Source organism: Aquarana catesbeiana, linkage group LG02 (assembly GCF_042186555.1).
Source record: "Aquarana catesbeiana isolate 2022-GZ linkage group LG02, ASM4218655v1, whole genome shotgun sequence".
In the NCBI taxonomy this organism is placed as follows: domain Eukaryota; kingdom Metazoa; phylum Chordata; class Amphibia; order Anura; family Ranidae; genus Aquarana; species Aquarana catesbeiana.
In genome coordinates this window covers 711,134,296-711,154,435 of record NC_133325.1, presented here as the reverse complement: position 1 = coordinate 711,154,435, position 20,140 = coordinate 711,134,296, and the positions used below count along the sequence as shown (strand labels likewise).

The window sequence follows — 20,140 nt, the reverse complement described above, 5'->3', positions numbered from 1 at the left end:
TTAAAGTGTAACTCCACTTTCGTGGGGGAAAAAAAATAGCAAATAAAGAAAAAAATAATATAGCGTGTACAATTGCGACACAAGTGATATTGTAATTGAATGTTATTAAAATGTACCTTTCCGTTTCAATCTGCAGCCACTGTCATTTTCTATAAATGCAAAGCAATATGGCTACATGGAGTTGTTCTGTAGAATGTGTGCTGACCACTCCCCAGAAACATCTTTTCCTGCTTCATTGATTGGCTCACCAATTTTCACAGAAGTCTGCCCTAAGATACAAGTCAGATTTCAGGCATCCCCTGCAACAAAAGTGTCATTTTTGGTGAGATATTTCCAATAGGAATATGTCTAAAGGGATGCAGGCCCAGCAGATTTTCTCATTAGTGCTCTGCAGCTGCCAAAGCTGAATGGTAATTATGAAACCACTCCCAGAGGCACAAACACAATAGGGATTTCTTCAGAATAACAAAAGGTAGGAATCTGCAACAAAGGTTGTTATAATCCTTGCAATGTACATCTATCACCCAGAGGGAAATGTTTTTTTCTTAAAAAAAATGAAGTTATGCTTTAAAGCGGAACTACTACTTTGGTCCATATTGACATGATAACATCACACAGTTGCTGCAGATTTGTCAGCTGCACATTGATGATGCGAATCTCCTCCACCACATCCCAAAGGTGCTCTATGGGATTGAGATCTGGTGACTGTGGAGACCATTGGAGTACAGTGTCTTGTCCTGTTTAAGAAACCAGTGAGATGATTTGATCTTTGTGACATGGTGTATTATCCTGCTGGAAGGAGCCATTAGAAGATGGGTACACTGTAGTCATAAGGGGATGGACATGGCCAGCAACAATACTCAGGTAGGGGGTGACATTTAAAAGATGCTCAATTGGTACTAAGGGGCCTAAAGTGTGCCAAGAAAATATCCCCCACACCATTACACCACCAGCATGAACCATTGATACAAGGCAGGATGGATCCATGCTTTCATGTTGTTAATGCCAAATTCTGACCCTACCATCTGAATGTTGCAGCTGAAATCGAGACTCATCAGACCAGGCAATGTTTTTCCAATCTTCTATTGTCCAATTTTGGTGAGCCTCTGCGAATTATAGCCTCAGTTTCCTGTTCTTAGCTGACAGGAGTGGCACCTGGCGTAGTCTTCTGCTGCTGTAGCCCATCTGCTTCAAGGTTCGATGTGTTTTTCATTCAGAGGTGGTATTCTGCATACCTTGGTTGTAACGAGTGGTTATTTGAGTTACTGTTGCCTTTCTATCATCTGGAACCAGTCTGCCCATTCTCCTCTGACCTCTGACATCAGGCATTTTCGTCCACACAACTGCCGCTCACTGGATATTTTCTCTTTTTTGGACCAAACTCTAGAGATGGTTGTGAATATACCAGCAGATCAGCAGTTTTTGAAATACTCAGACCAGCTTGTCTAGTACCAACAACCATGCCACATTCAAAGTCACTTAAATCCTCTTTCCTACCCATTCTGATGCTCAGTTTGAATTTCAGCAAGTCATCTTCACCACATCTTGATGCCTAAGTGCATTGAGTTGCTGCCATGTGATTGGCTGATTAGCCACAGCTGGATATAAATGGGATCCCTTGATGTCCCTGTGGCTACCTCTCTGTCACTGGATCCAACAGCTCACCGACAAATCTGTGACAATAACCTGGCTCCATTCACTAGGATATTTTTATTTTTATTTATTTTATTGGTTACTGGAGAAAGGATTCGGTGCAGAATATAGTAGCAGGTCCTATGAGAGTGGCCTCTAAAATAGATGCTGTTGGATAGCTATGTACTGTAAATATGTGAGTCTGAGAATAGTTATGCCGCGTACACACGATCGGATTTTCCGCCGGGAAATGCTGGATGTGAGCTCGTTGGCGGTAAGTCCGACCGTGTGTATGCTCCTTCGGACATTTGTTGTCAAACTTTCCGCCAACAAATGATGGCTAGCATGCTCTCAAATTTTCCCCCAACAAATGTGTGTTGCCAGACTTTCCAATCGTGTGTACACAAGTCCGTCGGACAAAAGTCCAAAGTACAAAAACGCATGCTCGGAATCAAGGATGAGCCGGAAGTGCTCGGTCTTGTAAAACTAGCGTTCATAATGGAGATGTCATGTACGTCTTGTACATCACTACGTTCGTAATTGTTGGCCAACATTTATGTGACCGTGTGTATGCAAGACAAGTTAAAGCCAACACTCTTCGAACAAAATTCCACGGTTTTGTTGTCGGAAAGTCCGATCGTGTGTACAGTATTTTTTTTACCCTTGACTCTAACTTTTGCCCCTGCAGACAAAAATACCTTGTGGGCAAATATCCCACTTCTTAGGATCAGATGACAGCTCCTACTCAGATCCTTTGTGACCCTTTTTAGGCAAAAGTATTTCTGTTCCACCCAACTCCCTACAGACATGCATGCCAGCAAGTGGCTTGGTGTCCAGGGCCCTCAGCACATGGCTCATGCTAAGGCCAAGCCTTGACAGCAAGTCTTCATGCAGGCCTCTTCTCAGGAGAGAGAAGTCCTGGAAAGGTGCTTCCCAGATTATACCTCTGAACAAAACCATCAGAGATTGGCTGAGTCAGATAAATATTCAGGATATGAATTCTTCCCTTACTGACTACTGGAACTTTTTTTCAGTAACAGGCTTAAGCAATCAACCCATCAGGCTTGGAGAAAACCTACAGAACCCAGAAAAGGTAAATATCAGCTCAGGCAGGTTACAGCCTAGCAATAACACATTCTAAATTTATTAGAGACAGAATTTTCGTAGGGTATGCGCGCTACACAGAGGTGAACAGTTATAGAATGTGTATATTGAAGCACTTTAGAGATGATACATGCATTGTTTATTCGGGATCTTGCTGCCTGCAACATCCATTGTAGATGTAAGTGTTTTATTATGTATTTGTGCCCGAGTCCTTACCATTAAGAAGACATATTTCTAACTTAATAAAACAAGAAGTAAAAATAAACTTGGTGAAAATAACTGCTCAGAACACAATGTGTTCCAAACATTTCAGAGACAGTATCAGATTTCTGGCTAATGTGATAAGCTTTACATGGATTGTGAAGTTATTGGCTTGTTTTTCATTCAGTCAATCAAAATTTCGTAATATAAAGTATATTTTGGAAAGCCTGTCTTGTGTACAATTCAGTAGATCATCTTTTTTACTCTAATGAGAAAATTCTCTTGTAGATTGTTTTTCCCTTTGTGAAAGTATAGAAAGGAAGTTGAATAGCTATGTTCTAAAATATTTTGCCAAAATTATTTCCATTTTGAAGACGCCTCTGATTGATATTTGTCCTAATTGAAATTTGGCTTACACGTTGGAATTTTCGTATTATTTATGCTATGATTTCTAACAAAGTCTGTTCATGGAAACACGAAGAGAATATTTCTCATGGAAATCAGGAAACCTTGTTTGCACAAGGCATTTAAATGAGATTTGACAGACACATGGTAAGTGGGGCAAGTTTTGATCTAATACGCAAAGAATGGGGCATTTTAAGTTTGAGAAAATACATCGAATTTTCAAAAGCCAAGAAAAGGTTAAAGGACAATTATCCATAAAATACTTGCCTTGCATAAAATGCATGCTAGTAGTGTTTGTGTGTATGTAAAGCACTTTATTTTTAGGTCTGGGACCTTCCTTGCAGTTAAAGCGCTACAGCAGCAGGAGCCAGACCCATCCTGTCATCTTGCAGACAGATTGGACATTGAAGGAGCAGCAGCACACAGATGAAGTCACCCTTCTTCTCCCTCTGCTCTCTTGCCCTGTCAGCATGTTCCCTGTCAGCTCATACATACAAAAAATAAAGTTTTGGCTGTAGTTGGGCTTTACATAAGACTGAGCAATCAATAGACAATCAGTAGTCATTAGAGCTGAACTTCAGGATGAGCAGGTACTGTCTAAATACAAGGGTCATGTGTATTCTTTCTTGATTTTTGGTGTGCTTTGTGTATTTTTCCCAGATCTGTGCAATAATCTAGTGTGAATCTTTTCCTCTGTGCAAGAGCTTCCTTTAATAAAAGACTGATCACTGCTGCTCTGTCTCCTTGTGCAGGGTGACTGGTCCTGTCCCCTCCTGTAGTTTTCTGCAGGCAGCATGTACCGGGCAGAGTCTGCTGGGTCCCTCCCACAGCTCTGCTCTCTGTACAGGCTATGTACCGTACATTGATGGTGTCACTGCTACTATTTTTAAAAGGTAACATGTGGGTTTGCAAAGGCATTTTATGCACACAATTGATTTATATTCACATCTCTTGCATTTCAGTTTTATAAAATATGATTACAGTATTACACTTTTGCAGTCGTGTGAAACATCCTTTTAGATTGGGGAGGCAGCCTTATCGGAGATTGTCTACATCGCCATTGTTGATTGATACTGGGTGCACGCTACATACCCTACCTGACAACAATTTCCCAGGGGGTGCCCACCCTTCACAGCCCACGGGCGAATCCTTCTCACATCTCCAGTAACACTGTCTTTGCATGAGTGTTCTCTCATGTGGAAAAAAGAGAAGCACACACGTTTTAGGTATGTTTTGTTTCTTTTCTTCCCCTTGTTAAGCCGTGTTGATTCAATCACCCCTCCAGTCTCTTCTCTGCAGGATGCAAGCACCCCCTATATCACCCTTACCCACCGGACGGCACCTCCCTGGCGTCACCAGGTATTCCAACTTTGAATTGGAGTCTCAGATGGCAGACCTGTGCGGACTGGCCACTCTACAGCCAGAGCTGCAATGGAATGGTTAAGATCAAAGCATATTCATATGTTAGAATGGACCAGTCAAAGTCCAGACCTAAATCCAATTGAGAATCTGTGGCAAGACTTGAAAATTGCTGTTCACCGACGCTCTCCATCCAATCTGACAGAGCTTGAGCTATTTTGTAAAGAAGAATGGGCAAAAATTTCACTCTCTAGATGTGCAAAGCTGGTAGAGATATACCCAAAAGGACTTGCAGCTGTAATTGCAGCGAAAGATGGTTCTAAAAGGTATTGAATTAGGGGGACTTAAAACAAATGCATGCCACACGTTTCACAATCTAATTTATTTGTAAAAAATTTTAAAATAATTTATCATTTTCCTTCCACTTCACAATTATGTGCCACTTTGTGTTGATCTATCACATAAAATCCCAATAAAATACATTTACGTTTTTGGCTGTAACATGACAAAATGTGGAAAATTTCAAGGGGTGTGAATACTTTTTCAAGGCACTGTAAGTGCATTTTTATACATTTTTATTAAAAAAACTTGATATTACTACACTAAAAAAAAGATTCCTTTACATCTCCCCCTTGCGAGTGAGGTATGCACGGGGCCCCTTAAAGGTGCAGGAGCACTTTTAAGCATATGGTGGCGTCCAGTCATCCATGTGTACAGAATACTATTGGCTGATCGAGTACTTAACAGCTGTTTGTGGCAGCACCCGTTGGAGATATGGAGATACCATAAGCGATCCTTGACCTTCTTTGAGAAAAGAGGTCATATATCTCTGGTGAGCGCGGTGTGCTTCTACTGGGATAGGAGGAAGAGCACTATTTTTCCCGTGTGTCACCTTTTTCATCACTTTTGGATACATTTAGTTTTCACTGAGCACTTTTTTTTTTTACTGTTTTATTATGATTTTTTATTGCACACTGGTTTGTTGTTTATTGGAGTCTTAATCTGTTTTTTGCTATCTCTAGTTGCCTGGCACCTTTTTTTAGATTTTTTTTTTATGGCAAAAATTGTCTCATTATTAACAGTAGTCACACCTAGTGATGTCAATAATTGTTTTTAATTTGATCAAGCGCTGATGGCAAGAAGTATTATATTCTGTGAAAAGTAAGCTGTTTAGGCTGCATATGCTGCTATTCAAGCTTGTGTGATGTATTTATGCTGTTTACACCCTTTTGATAGGTTATCGCCCAAAAAAAAAAAAAAAAAAGAGCTAAAAATTGTCCTCAGTGTGCCTGCTGCAGACATTTGCTGTTGGTAAGTGACTTTTTGTAACCTGCAAGAAAATAGCTGGGCTGGTTGTCTGGTTTATAGAACCGGCATTTGGAATGGAGCTGATCAGTCAGCGTGTCAAGGGCTGCAGCGCATCAAATGCTGTGTAATCACAATCAATGAGCTTTAGACGTCTTTATAATTACATTCTCTTGTGATGTTGTTGATGGAATCACAGTGTTTTGATTCCAGCCATAGGAAATGAACTGTTACATTTATTAAATATTTTAGCAGTAGATAGAGGCTCATGCATTAGTGATCGCCCCACAGATGCTCTTGTCGGGATGAGACAAATAGTTTTATGCGTCAGAATAAGTTGGAAAAATATAATCATTGGCCTCAAATAGAGGATTATTTTTGGGATGACAAAGTAATCTTGTATGTATAAAATAAACCCTAAGGGCTCACTCACACTTGCAGCAGACCTTGCTGCCTCGCTAAAAAGTTATCCAAGGTGGATTGCTTTTCTTAGGGAGGTTGACAGGAAACTGGAAGGCAACAGACTGCCATTGTTAATGAGGTATTAGGTCTGTTTTTCTGATGGATTCTTTTTTTTATATACTGTATTCTTTATTTTATTATAAAAATATCAAAAAGAAAAAATATTAACAAGAATAGCAATCAACATTCTGTATCACATTCCTTATTTAAATCACTTGCTACACCCCCTCTTTTTATTCTTCACACCTGCCCCCCAAAAAAATAATGTTTCCTCTCTATCCCTCTACCATCCCCCCTCTCTCTAATGCCCTGTACACACGGTCAGAAATTGATCGGACATTCCGACAACAAAATCCTAGGATTTTTTACGACGGATGTTGGCTCAAACTTGTCTTGAATGCACACGGTCGCACAAAGTTGTCGGAAAATCCGATCGTTCTGAACGCGGTGACGTAAAACTTGTACGTCGGGACTATAAACGGGGCAGTAGCCAATAGCTTTCATCTCTTAATTTATTCTGAGCATGCGTGGCACTTTGTGCGTCGGATTTGTGTACACACGATCGGAATTTAACCGATAGGATTTTGTTGTCGGAAAATTTTATAGCCTGCTCTCAAACTTTGTGTGTCGGAAATTCTGACGGAAAAAGTCCGATGGAGCCCACACACGATCGGAATTTCCAACAATGCAATCCGATCGCACTTTTTCCATCGGAAAATCCGACCGTGTGTACAGGGCATAAACCTCCATCATTGACATGTATCCATCTGATTTCTTAAACTCAAACCAATTTGGCCAAATCTTGTAGTATATCTCCAGTGAGTCCTCTATTGTGTGTATTGTTTCCTCCATGGACCTCACCCATTCCACCCTTGCTACCCACTCCTTCATCTTCGGACCTCTTGGGTTCTCCATAGACTCGGCATCAAACTTTTAGCTGCATTCAGGAGATATGGGGTCAGGGTATTTTTATACTGGGAAACCGCTTTCCTTGTATCATGGAACAAACATACCCAAGGATCTTTCTGAATCCGTTCTCTTGTTATTTGAAGAATTGCCCCTATAATTCCCTTCCAATAGGGTTGTATTTTTATGCATTCCCACCAAAGATGCACAAAGGTTCCTGGGGCATCACAGCCCCTCCAACAAGTTGAGGGGCTCTCACTCCCATATCTATGTGCCCTTTGGGGGGGGGTCACATACCACCTTGCCAGTAGTTTATAACACATTTCCATTGTCTTGACATCCCTTACAGAAAAGCAGGCTATTCTTAATATTTTTTTCCTATAATCCTCATCTCTAAGGGGTCCTATTTCCTCTTCTCATTTCCCTAGGTATGAAGGATATTCATATTCTACTTCCTTAATCAGAATTTTATATATTTTAGATATACTTCGATTTAAGCTTAAGGGGGAACCAAGCAATTTCTCAATTAACCTCATGTGCCCTTTTCCCCATAGTGGTTGTGGTAATGATTGTGTAAAATGCTGTAATTGTGCATATGTCCATTTATCTAGTGCATTTCTGATGCATTCTCTGCCTCGCATTGTTCAGAGCATGTACATTGGGGGGGGGGGGGTTGTTATTACTTCTTAAACCAACTGGTAGATCCATTGATTTTCCATTTACTATAACAGGATAAGTTGTCCAGCAAAAGTGTTACAGGGGTTGGGACAAACCTTTTCCCAGTGATTGCCTCACAGCCAGGCACACGTGATCACAGTCACTTTTTGACTTATTAACAAGAAGTTGGAAACCCTGTGACAGTGCGCCACTGGAGGGCTTCATTTAAGGTAAGTCTGCCATAATGTCTAAGTGAAGGGTGGCGAAATGGTAAGGGAACTTTCAAAAATATGTTTATTTTACAATGTGACTGGCAGAGGATTAATGATCTAGTAATAGGGTTTGTGCATTTGTACTCCATAACAATATAAATTGGTTGTTATAGATCTATTTTATGTACATTTGGGGAGTAGGTGGCCTAATCTTGCGTAGATTTGATATCAAAAAGTCAATCTTCATTCCTTCCATTAGCTCTAATGAATGGGTTTGCTACACTGTGATGAGAGATGTATTACTTTCTCTTGACCAGTTTATAGTAATAGAGAAGGACAGTACATTAATAATCATTTGTCCTCACATAACACACTGTATGTCTGCAGGCGAGGTACGGGAAGGAGGCCGATTCTGGGAAGAAGGCAGCTGAGAGGATTTTGCTATTAGACAGGCATGCACACCAGAGTCTACCATTAAATTCCTATTATCCATCATGTCTGCCAATTGCTACTTGGCCTTTATGTTACCACAGTACAGTACTAGCTCTGTACCGCTAACGCTGAAATCTTATTTTTGACACATTTGGGGGACATTTATCATTCTGGTTGCATCCCTTGCATTGATTAACTGGTCGAAATGCACAATTCAGTTGCAGTGATTTACTATTTTGGTGGCACTTCTTTGCAGGAGTCTGAAATGAGTAACAAGCAACAAGTGCAACAAGCAAAGCATATTGTTGCACAGATAACATAAATCAACAGTACTCCAGATGTGTCCTCTTGATCTGTTGGCTTTACTGGTGAACAGGGGCTTTGATTTTTGGCTGTCTACAGCCCGAGAACAAAGCAAAGGCTGCTGCCTTAGTGTAAATTCAAGAGCAAGGAGAAGGGGCATAGAAAAGAGTTTGGGAAGATCAGGAAGCAAGAAGAGGGGCTCAATCTTCAAGGACCAAGGAACCCCTAGCCCTATACTATTTACATAAAAGGTGGGCTATTTTAAAAACTGGCTAGTATTACATTTTGCTTCTGCAACAGGTCTGACATTATTTTCTGCCATAATCTATTTCACAGTACTGTTATCTTGCAGTATTATAGGTTGTTAGGTTTTACTTTTACTTAGATTGCCTGCCCATGATTAAGTATTAAAGTGATTGCAAATGATTCCCTTGTAAAACAACCCATTCAATTAAATCCTTTGCCGATCGTATACTGTAAATATATGGCAGCAAGGTCGCTCCGTACGTGATCCTGCACTTCCGGGTCTGGGGTGTGCACATGCGCCGCCGTCGACCTGGTGGGAGCCAAGCAGTGGGTCCAGAGGACGCAATGTCTGCCAGGACCCGCTGATCGTTTCGGACGTATGCAAAATGTTGGTCTGCCTATGTAAAGGCAGATCACTGTTCTGCGAGAAGGGAAGGTAGTGATCCTGTGTTTCTGCAAAGCAGGAACACAGTTCTCTGCCTTCCCATAGTACAAGCACATCCCCCACAGTAAGTAAGCACTCCCTAGGCACACATTTAACCCTTTGATCGCCCCTGATGTTAACCCCTTCCCTGCCAGTGTCTTTGGTACAGTGACTGCATATTTTTAGCACTGATCACTGCATTAGTGTCACTTGTCCCCAAAAAAGTGTCAGAAGTGTCACTTAGTATCCGATTTGTCCGACACAATGTTGCAGTCCCGCTATAAGTCACTGATTCCTGCCATTACTAGTAATAAATAATGAAAAAACAATTCCATAAACCTATCCCATAGTTTGTAGATGTTATAAATTTGCGCAAACCTATCAATATATGCTTATTGGGATTTTTTTTTATCAAAAACAAGTAGCAGAATACATATTGGCCTAAACCGATGAAGAAATTAGATTCTTTCCATTTTCTTTATTAGATGTGTTTTATAGCAGAAAGTAAAAATATTGTTTTTTTTACTAAATTGTCAGCCTTTTTTGTTTATATTTGTGTGAAAAAAATGGCATGAATTTTATTTTGGTACAGCATTGCACGACCTCGCAATTGTCAGTTAAATTAACGCAGTGCACATTGCAAAAAAATGGCCTGGTCATGAGGGGATAAAACTTCAGGAGGTGAAATGGTTAAAATAGAAATGAAAGGCAAAACATTTGTGTATAGATATTAAAAAAAACCCAAATAACTTTTTTCCCTTTTTTTTTTTTTTTTTTTATAAGTGATCACATTCCCTCTGTTCTCAGCTGCATATGAGCTGGGGGAGGGGAAGCAGCAGCACACTGAGCTTCCCAGTGAATGGCTGAGCAGCAGGGGCATGCCAGGACAAGTCGTATCACTGGAGGAGAGCATACTGAGTTCCTGGCACAACTAGAGAACTGACCATGATGTGTTTTGTTTAGTGGGGTCAGTTTTTAATAGGAAAGCAGAGGGATTGTGAGGAACATCAGGATATCACACAAAGGAAGCAATACAAAGAGAACAGGATACTTTCTCATACAAGTACATGGTACAGCAGGAACATATCAGGAATATGAAGTGTTGGGGTAACAAAGTGCAACTTCCTTGGCAAAATAAACAGCCTGTTTTCATCTAGTAAATCAACCCCATTGTGTTCTGTAGAACAGATGCAGGTTCTGAGGCTCTAGATCCCATGTGCTCAGTCTCGTTCTATAGGGCCATCTTGAAGTGCAATGAGCTGGTGAGGGCGCTCTTAAGCCAAAAGGCCACTAGGTGGCATCTCAGGCAAGATATACAAAATATAGTAAAAAGAGGGCATCATACATATGGTAAGGTCCAAGTAAGAAAAGTTAGTAAGAAGTTAATTTATTGTTTAAAAAAATCTTTAAAAAGTCAAAACATTTCTGGAATTACAAGCAACCTTTTCACCAGAGTTTAAAACTTTGAGATGATAGTAATACTTAGACTGTAAGACAGCTTCAATGGTGGGGGGCATTCCAGCAGCTGGATTGGCAGCCCTTCGAGTGCTCTATAACAGTAATGGAATAAAAGCAGAGTTGGCACTGGACACCCCAGTCTAAGTCCTCCCTGGCCAATCCCCTCCTGTAAGCAGTGTTGGACTGATGTTTACTTTTTAATTTTAAAAGTATTTTTTAGATAATTTGCCTGAAGTTCAGTTTTAACAAATAAACTAATTTTTGAGACAAGTGACTATTTACGGAGACAAGCAAAAAAGTTATCATTGCTGAATAAAGTTAATATTTGAAAAAAAGATCTATGATGCCCCAAGAACAGTGTGACCCTAGACAAATGCCTTATTTCCCCATATGGTAAAATATTTTGCTGTCTGGCTGTTAAATCCATTCTTATATTTTTCTCTTTAACATGCAGAGCTGCTCAATTCCTTTTATCTTCTTTAGAAATAGTATAGGGATTTGGCTTCATCTTTTAGAAATTATTTTATTATTCCTTTTCATACTTAGCCTCAGTGAAATGTTTAAATGTCAATCTCTGGCTCAGTTCCCCATTGCACAATTACCCATACACTAATCTTTGTCCACACATTATGCTTCCACAGTTCTTCTTCCTGCTACAAAGACATTGTTGATTTAAACAAAGAAGCATGCTATATGATTTAAGTAAAGGGGTATGGAACATTATAATGGCCAGTTAGTATAAAAAGTAAAGCTTTACACGCTGCCTACAAATGACATCTCTTTATCACCAAGAGAACCATCCATCTCTCTAGTCAATTTATCTGTCCAAGTAACTCCACTTAGCACAAACTTCAGTCTTTCCATTACAGCTAATAAATCAGAATTCTTCAATGTGACCTTCAGAATCAGCTCCGTCCCTTCAAATCCTAAAACTTCATTTTCAATTCACTTGGCAAACAAATTATCCAAACTACCTGACAGTACATATTATGAGATCCTTAACAAACTTCTAGAATCTGAGCTGCTCAGAACTAATCAGACTACAATGGAGAAAAGTTCTGGGAATGTGGATTAAGTGTTCCTAGTTCTGTTTTGCTAGAGTCAACACAATGGAAATTGAGCCAGTGTAGATCATGGGCTATGTACATGATTTCTTGGAGTCTAGCTCTAGATTGGGTAGGATGGCGGCTGTGATCTGGCTGCTCTATGAGCATTGGGATCAATTTATTAACATTATTATTTGCATGGAGGTACTATGTGTCCTTGGGTTTGAACTCCCTTTTATCCAAGTATGTTAGTTTCTTCTTATGGACTTAAAACATGGGGAGTTTACTGCTTTCTTTTCGAAATAGGTCATTTAATCTGTTTAGTACCTAACTAGTACCTAATTCGGTGATTTTAAAGGTTAAAATAAAAAAAGTGAACAAACATGTTAGCTGCTCTGTGTATTGGTTTTGCACAGAGCATCCCCGATCCTCCAGTTCTTGGGTCCCCCCCACTGGCGCTCCTGGCTCCTCCTTTTCTCCAAGTGCCCTCATAGCAAGTGGCTTGCTATAGGGGCACTCATGCATGCTCGCTCCTGAGTCCAGCTCTGTGTGTCCATAAGTCGCAAATAACGGGGCTCCGCCCCACCCTAGCTTCCTCGCTCACTGGCTATGATTGACAGCAGTGGGAGCCAATGGCCTTTAGAACCACTTTAAACTGGAACTGGGACTAATGATCTTTTTGTTTTTTTTGTAAATAAATGTTTTGGATAGGTGATGGTTAAAACTGCTGTATTTCTTTTGTTTATCTGGCTTTGTTCCTTTAGGAAGAATTCCATTTTCTTTTGAAAGACAACAGAAAGTGAAAGGAAACCTCTACAAAGTGGGGGAGGAATTTTCCAGTTTTCACAAAAACCGTCATCCCTACTGAAAGATTCGCCCTCACCTGATGTTTTAGTGACAATTGTAAAAGTTTGGATTTTCTATCATTTTCTTAGTAACAATGGTGACCAAGACAAATAGAGAAAAATCTACCCAGAGGAGACATAGACACTAATTAAAACTTGACATGTGTCCCAATCGTTCTGTACTCTATCCAATGGTAAAATGAAAAAAAAAAAAAATGTTGCCTATATATGCATTGTAAATAAAAATATATTATGGGGACCAATACAACATAAATGCAGTAAAAGTACCGTTATGAACCAGTTAGTTACATCCCAGTGATTTTGGGTAAAGACTGGTCTACCTCTATAATGAAAAAAAATCTGCCCCATTCACAATCATGCAATCAGTGTTGATCTGAGTAAAGCTGGCCATACATGGATTGAAATTCAGCCAGTTCAGCAGGAACCGTATGGGCAGGGAGATTGTTCAAAAGTCGATCTACCAATCAACTTCTGTACAATTTCCCTATTGGATTTTCCCTGCTTGATCAGTACCACCAGCTATACAATAGCTCAGCAAGAAGGATTCCCCCGTCCAACTTGAATGTGTGGATGGGGAAATTGAGTTTGTTTTTTTTATTCAACCTGCTGGTTGACTCATCTATGGGCTGCCTAGGATTGGGTGTACAGCTGGTACTTACCACTTCGCTTTCTGTGCTTCAATGTACTTAAAATGGTTTACAGTCTGCATTATTCTTACACTGTGAATTGTTTCCATATAACATTGCATCTGTCATCTGACTAAGCATTTCTTTTGTTATGCCTACTTTTATTATAACATCGGATTCAGAGTCATGAACTTAGCTCCTCCACATTTACTCCCAGCAATAGCACAGCAATGCCAAAAAAATACTGTCTGGAGCCACCACTGGTCATACAATAAATACATTCTTTTCACATTTTAGGGGTTCTCATTACTTTTTATAAATGTGGTGGGGCATAAAAGTGCGAGAGAAGAAATATGAAGAATTGTCCTATGGTGTCCAACCTTTTTTTTTCTTTTCAGTCCAAACCTATTTTGGAAAAATGATGGCTCACCAACAGTTCTGTATGGTAATCAACCTTTATTCCTTTACTTCACATCAGCAGAATATCATTTGCCGAAAGGCAGCAGTTGGCCACATAGCTAAATTCACCATTCTGTAAATTTTTTCAGGGCCATAATTATCAACGTTGCATATGTATATTTTTATTGCTGATCGTAAATTGATGTGACCACCTCTGCTATGTCTTTTAAACATAAAAACAAAACATCATGCCTACAAAAGGCTCATTCATATTTTCGTGTATTATGGAGGTAAATGTTGTTGAGCTATGCAGTATTTTATTTTTATCATCTAAAAGAAAACTGGGATTGTGGTTATTGTTTTATTGTGTTTTGCGATCCCAGAGCTGAAGCACAGAGGAGATTAAATATATCATACTTTAGCTGGACCATTAAGGGGAAGGTTCTCTTTTTTTTCGAATAGTTTTGTTCCTTGTTTCATATATAATTTTACCTAATGTCAGTATAAATCATTTTGTGTTGGGATACATATGCTTTCTTATTGCTTGTATTATGCTTTGAGTTGTGTTATTTTTAAACATCAAATGTACATGAAATTGCTTATGCTTTCTATACAGAAGTTGTATAGTAGTATCATTTATCATTTTAATGTCAGCTGAGGTATTTTACTGATTTGACACTGTAGATGTATATTTTCATTGCTCAGTAACATATACAGGCACTACTAAGCTTATGCAAGAATCTAAATGTTCAGTCTGAAATTACTATAATTGTTTAGGCCTTATGAAGGATTTCTAATTACCTTTTATTTAGCTTTTTATGCCTTTTCTGAACCTAACACTTTAACTTGATTGTCAGAAGTTGTTTGAAGTCTGATAGGTGCTGAAAGTCATGGTTTCCTAGCTCCTGAGGTGACTGTAACCGTATTAGTGCACCTTTTACAAAAACAATTGAGTGGAGTCCATGGTGCTTTATTTTTTTTTTTCCAATAGAATTTTATTAAGAAAAAAAAAGCATACAATAGTCCAAACTTCAGGGGAGCACTTCCCGACTGTACATAGAATCAAATGCACAATATCTTGGGTGGCTTGTAAATAAAGTAGCAAAACAAGTATGGTTGTATGCAAAATTTTAAACAGCTAGTCTGCCACGATGGTACCCCTGATTGGGGGCAACGTCAGGGCAGAAAAAGGGTGGCAGAGCAGGAGGAGGATAAGGAAGGAGAGTAAGGAGAAGGAGAGAAGCTATGTTAGGTGGGGCTAGGGTTAGTCTTAATACTGAGTAAACTTACAAGGTTTACCGTTTTTCATTTTTGAAACTGAAGTGTTGCTGCAGGCTATGTTTGGTCCAAGATCTAGGGGATATATGTCTCAGATGTGATTTCACCGATCGGGGTGTACTCCCTTCTTCAAGGTTCAAACAGGACCCCACTGGATGTATACATTCCATTACCAGGCTTTCTGTGTTATTTCATCCTGATTACATTATGAATTGTAGGTATGTGCTAAAGAAAAGGGAGTCCATTTCCCCCCAAACATGTTGGCTGTACCGGTTGTTAATAACATATAAGGTTTTTAAACAACAATCCAGTGAGATGAACACACCACAACATACAGGGATATACAATGTAATATTAACATAAAAGCACACACACAGGTTGGACTCGATGGACTTGTGTCTTTTTTCAACCTTACCAACTATGTAACTATGTAACTATGTAACTATGAAGTTTGTTCTAGGTGTTCCTCTAGCCACATTCTAATGCAGTGATGGGCCACTGGGTCCCCCTTACCCGTGCAGAGGTTACCCGCCCCGTTTCCAGTCCCAGTAGCAATCCAATAAATTCAAGCCCCAGTCTAGAGGTTTTTTTAAGATTTATTGCAAGTCTTGAAAAAAATCCAGGAAAGAAGGTTTAGGGTATAGGATGTCCAAGACACACACAAATCTTGCAGGACATCTTCCTGCATACCTTGTTCCAGAGGTATTAAGCATATAGTAGCAGCCTAAAAAATAATACTGATAGAAGAGGGGCAACCAGTAAATCTGTAACCCTATGCGAGCAGTCGCAGTCCTTAAGCAGCACTGTCTGGCGTCTCATCCTCAGGAAGTACTTCCATACCTGGAGCTACTGGCAAAATGACCAATTTCTCCTGCCATGCTTTCACAGGCAAGTTTCCTTTAGGCCCTCAGTCCATAGCACCTGCTGAGGTCTAGTTATAGCAGCTTTGCAGGAATATACACATGCTTTTTCCCAGATGGAAAAGCCCCAGGAGAAATAAACTAATCAGATCCTCTTATATCTTCTCCCCAACCACACCTTCTGGGTCAGCCTCCTAAGGACTGGCTAGGCCCCAATGAACATTCATAACCCCAGGTTTAGGCAAAACTTAAGAAGACCAGGAAAAAAAAGCTGATCAGCTGGCTACAGCAAAGCCATATTACTAATTCCAGCCAGCCCAGGGCAGGGGCATCACACTTTTAAGACAAGGCAGGAACTATCAGACCTGTTTAATTTCTGACACCCAAAAGCCTGGTACACACTCATGCCGCGTACACACGGTCGGAATTTCCGACAACAAATGTTCGATGCGAGCTTGTTGGAAATTCCGACCGTGTGTAGGCTCCATCGGACATTTTGCGTCGAAATTTCCGACAAACAAAATTTGAGGTCTGGACAACAAAATCCGTTGTCAGAAATTCCGATCGTGTGTACACAATTCCGACGCACAAAGTTCCATGCATGCTCGGAATCAAGCAGAAGAGCCGCACTGGCTTGTGAACTTTATTTTTCTCGGCTCGTCGTACGTGTTGTACATCACCGCATTCTTAACGTTCGGCATTTCCAACAAGATTTGTGTGACCGTGTGTATGCAAGACAAGTTTGAGCCAACATCCGTCGGAAAAAAAACATGGATTTTGTTGTCGGAATGTGCGATCGTGTGTACGCAGCATAATACTTTTTTTTTTTTCATTCAACCCAGCAGGTTGAACAAAAAAAAACTGATAGCTCCGGTCAAAGCCGATGTACTAACAGTCCAATATTAGTACAGCGATCTCCCCTGCTGAGCTGTTGTGTTTTGACAGGGGGACAGCCCCTTTGTCCGAACACTTCGGTCAGTGCCGCTGATCAGGAGCTGGTCGACTGATGGTTTTCCAGCATGTTCTTCCAAGAGAAGACCGGCTGACATACACATGGGCCAAATGTCGGACGGTTTTTGTTGAACTGTCCGACATTCGTCCTGTGTGTACACAGAAACCAATGTTGCCAACCGTCAGTATTTTTACTGGCAGCCAGTAAAAAAATAGGTAATTTTCTCCTGCCAGTAAATGCCAGTAAAAGGAAAAAGTTGCCAGTAAAAAATATGGTTGTGATGTTCTGCTCGGTCCAGAGCCGGTCGAGACCATGCGAGTCCCTGCTACAGTGTGTTTGGCAGCTCTGATGGAGGCGGTGTCCGAGCGTGTCGTGTGATGTCATGGTGCAAGGGAGCCAAGCAGAGCGGCCAGAGCCTCATGAGTGGGTCTGCAGGACAGGAGCAGGGCAGGTCGAGAGTGGGACTGTCAGTGCTGTTTAGACTGGACTGAAGGGACCAACTTCATGTGTGTGTGCCTTCCTATTCTAATTTCTTGCCCTCCTGAGTCCTGTCCCTGAGCTACTAACTTACTAAATCGAAAATAAAATAAGAAATATGTTTTTTGCCCTAATATCTACCTTAAATCACATTGATAATTGTATATTGTACTTGTTTGTAGCCTAAATACAAAAATTTGCACTTAAAACTGTAATTTTGTAACTTTTGGCAATGCCAGTAAAAACTTGGCTGTGCCAGGAAATTTTGGGTGTCATGTCAGTAAATTTCAGTCTGGTAGGTTGGCAACAGAAACTGAAATGTCAGACTCAAACAAAGAAAGTAAAGCTAAATAAGGGAGAAACTATCATTTTATAATAAGCACAGATAGCTATAATCATCTAAAGACATTAAGAAATAAAAAATAAACATTTATTATATTACAGCTTTCCAATTTATAAAGTGTAGGTTGCATTAGTTTTCTTTTTTGTTTTTTACTTTATTTTCACCTGGCAATTCGCTCAGTGAGTCTGCTATTTTTCATCTTCCATTTCCAGAACAAGCTGTCCAGTAAAAGTAGCTGTTAGAGTGTTGAGACAAACCGTTTACCACTGACAGGTCAGCTTTTATTCATTTATGTAAAGCCTTTATGCATTAAGGTAAAGACTGTATAGGTAGTAGTATGCCCCCTCAACCCCCCTTATATTCACCTCACTTGATCCAGTGATGTGCCCGTATGTAGCAGCTCTCCCCACTCTCACAGGCTTTCCCGAGGCAGTGGGAACCATTGGCATTTGCTGCTGTCAGTCAAATCCTGTGATGAGGGGGTAGGGCCGAGCTGTCTATGTCTGTGGACGCAGGCAGCGTGGCACAGAAACGAGCCTGCAGGTGTGCCACCATAAGAAATGGCTTCGTATGGTGGCACGCCAAAAAGAGGAGGAGCCAGGAGCAGCAGCAGGGGACCCAAGCAGAGAAAGATTGGGGCCACTCTGTTCCACAGAACAGGTAAGCATATCATGTTTGTTATTTAAAAAAAAAAAAAAAAAATTTGACTTTACAATTACTTTAAAGTGGGTGTAAACCCTCACATATACCTAGAGAAGTGAACAGCCTCAGATGATATACAGAAATGAAACAACTCCTCCTACAAAAGTTTTTACTCTATAGCCTTCTCTTGCCTACACCCCTACAAAAGGGCAGATCGTGTTATAAATCTTTGTTTATCTATCAGGAGCACAGAGGAGGGGGCGGAGAGGATACAGTTACAGTGTGTGAGAGCTGATTGGAGGAAAGGAACACACCCCTCTTTACACAGCAGAAGAACCGTGTTGTGAATAGACAAGCTCTGTTCTGAGATCCCTCCCCGACACAAATTTTATCTCATGTGTAGGAAAACTTCTCAGAAGTGAGACTTGCTGATAACAGAGGAATGAAGCACCAGAGAGAAACAACACTTAGAGCTTTAGCGAGAGATAAGTTACATAGTTACATAGTAGGTGAGGTTGAAAAAAGACACAAGTCCATCAAGTCCAACCTATGTGTGTGATTATATATATAAGTAAACACTACAGATATATCCAGGGGTGGATGGTTCTCCATTTTTTTGGAGGGGGGTACAAACAAACCACCTCTCCCCCCCACTTGGTTGGTCGATCGATCGATCAAACGCCCCCCCTCCCATCGCTCAGTCGATCAGTGAACAAACACTCCTCCCCCTGTCGCTTGCCCGTCTGCCCACCAGCCCAGCACTTACCCCATACAGGTCGTGGGCAGCTACGGCAGCTTCCTCCTGTGTCTCCTCCTCGGCAGCTTCCCCCCTGCTTCTGCTCCCAGCCAATACGGTCGCTTCTCCTCGTGGCCAATTGGGTCTTAAGACCCGTTTCCTGATTGGCCGGGACAATTCGCTATTGTCACACAACTGGGTGGGCTGCGCCTCAAGCCCACACTTTTTTGAAGCCAATTAGAGCCTTAGGCTTTAATCGTGCTTAAAAAAAAATTAACCCAAGCCATGTGTGCGACGCCCTGCATATAGATTATGGGACCGGGCACATGGATTAGGGGAGTGGCGCTCTTGCCTCCCTAATGAAGCAGCCGCCACTGGATATATGTGCTTTGCTCAAATTCCATGACTGAGGTTTACAGCCACTTTAAGATTTGTTAAACTAGTGTTATGTTAATATTTGAGTGCTTTCAATATGTATCTCTTTGTTGAATCATATTAATATAATATTTTTTATTTCTCCCAGTGAGATAAGTGAATAGATAAAATGAGTCTTTATCAATGATAGGAAAATACAGTAAATAAACCTTGATTTGTTGTAGCCTGTGTTTTGTCACTGCGGCAAGCAGCATACAGCTGATCTAATCAGAATGTAATTGTTACCTGGAGTTCCTATTGACATAGATAAATTAAATAAATAGAAGAAAATATGCATTATAACTCTCTTGTTAGCCCTCAATAGATAAGATTAAGTACATCACCCTGCAATCAATTGTATTTCTCTGTGAATCTTCCTTAACAATTTATGAATA

At 40.5% G+C, this 20,140-nt stretch overlaps 1 protein-coding gene across 5 annotated transcripts in view; it reads left to right on the top strand.

Moving 5' to 3' along the window:
• The window catches only part of EPHA6 (EPH receptor A6), a 1,236,911-nt gene that overhangs the window by 493,509 nt on the left and 723,262 nt on the right, over window positions 1-20,140 (top strand). The window lies entirely within an intron of this gene.